At 36.4% G+C, this 1,538-nt stretch overlaps 1 pseudogene across 1 annotated transcript; it reads right to left on the reverse strand.

Annotated features, from left to right (window-relative positions):
- Positions 1–682: 682 nt before the first annotated feature.
- LOC147698518 (small ribosomal subunit protein uS8 pseudogene) lies at positions 683–1,124 on the reverse strand (annotated as a pseudogene). Its single transcript, XR_015299208.1, has one exon. The product of XR_015299208.1 is annotated as a small ribosomal subunit protein uS8 pseudogene (transcript).
- Positions 1,125–1,538: the final 414 nt, after the last annotated feature.

Genomic DNA, 1,538 nt, shown 5'->3' on the forward strand with positions numbered 1-1,538 from the left:
GGCAAAATAAATGGGTCCTAGATTATCTGCCTATTTTTTCTTGTAGCTACTTGTGTGGAGCTAGCCACGTGGGACACAACAAGACATAAGTCCCCCTGCTATTACATAAGGATAACTTGAGGTAACAAAAAAAGTGATTTACAACCCGAAATGCAACTGCTGATTTTGATGCTGATCCAGTGACAGACTTTCCTTACTACACTTTTTTTAGAAATAACTAAAAACTGTGGTCGCTACAAGGTGTAATTTCCTGAGTGATACGTGGAAAGACTGAATCTAAATCGAGTGTAAGTTGATACGTATTTATCATCTAATATAAAAATAGGACACTAGTCAGGATTGAAATTTAGAGATAGTATTCCCTCCAAGAGACTAAAACGGGGGATGGGGACAAAAATAACTATACGTTGTTTTTAGCTAAGAACTTAGAATTGGTGCACGTCCTTTCCTTTCTTCTCTTTTCTTTTGTATCGCTGTTTTGAAAAATAGAAATTATTCCATTGTTGGGGTTATAAATGTGACACTAGAGGGGATGTTGAGTGGATGGTTGTGTGAGTGGTATTTGAATGATCGGTCCAAACAATGTCTCTTTTTTTAGACTCAAAAATCAGATGGGCTTAAATTGTAATATGGATTTATATATATTGTTTCAGATTAAATTCCGGGTCATAGAGAACACTCATTGTTTTTTACAATTTATTAGTCTGCCTTTTTACATTCTAGAAAAAGAATCCCAGGATTTTGCCTCCTGTATGTTTTCGCCTAGCTTCTTCGTGGTCCATGATGCCAGCTGACGTTGTGAGAACAATGTCTCCAAACTGATGAGATGGCAACAGATTGTTCTGCCACTTCTCCAGATCTTTCAGTTGCACATCAAACCATGGACTGATTACACCACACTTGTTTAGTCTGCCAGTGAGATTCACAACAATTTTCCCAGCTCGGTGATCATCAATGATTTCAAATTCACCAATGTAACCATGTTTCATCATCACAGTTAAGAAACGCACGATCACTTTAGAGCATGGCCTGATCATAACCTGGCGTTTTCCACGTTCTTCGGCATTGTTAATGCTTTTCAGAGCATCGGCAAGTACATTCATGCGCACCATGGTGCCGGTCCTGTACTCATTGATTTATCTGGCGGGTCCTGATGAAGGTGGTTGTCATTGCCATTAATTTCCACCGAAATGCGTTGGCCAAGTCCTTGTAAAATCTCATCAAAATGGTTCCATACTGGACAACAGATAGAACAATAATAGAGTGTGTCATGAATATGAATAGATGAAGTTGTAAATGTGGATGAGTGTGAGAGAGTGTTGTGTTTGGGTTGTTCTCGACCTGTTGATAAGGCTATGTATATATTGTTATAGAACTTATGAAATTTTGTATTGTGATTTAAGATGGAAATAATGTTATTTGAAATGAAGAAAATACTTTTTTTTAAACTGAGAATAATGATGCAAAAAAAGAAGTAATTGAATGAAAAAATAATTTTAATAATAAAAAACTGAGAAAATAAAAAGATTGTGTTACTG

Source organism: Lissotriton vulgaris, chromosome 8, assembly GCF_964263255.1.
Source record: "Lissotriton vulgaris chromosome 8, aLisVul1.2, whole genome shotgun sequence".
Classification (NCBI taxonomy): Eukaryota; Metazoa; Chordata; class Amphibia; order Caudata; family Salamandridae; genus Lissotriton; species Lissotriton vulgaris.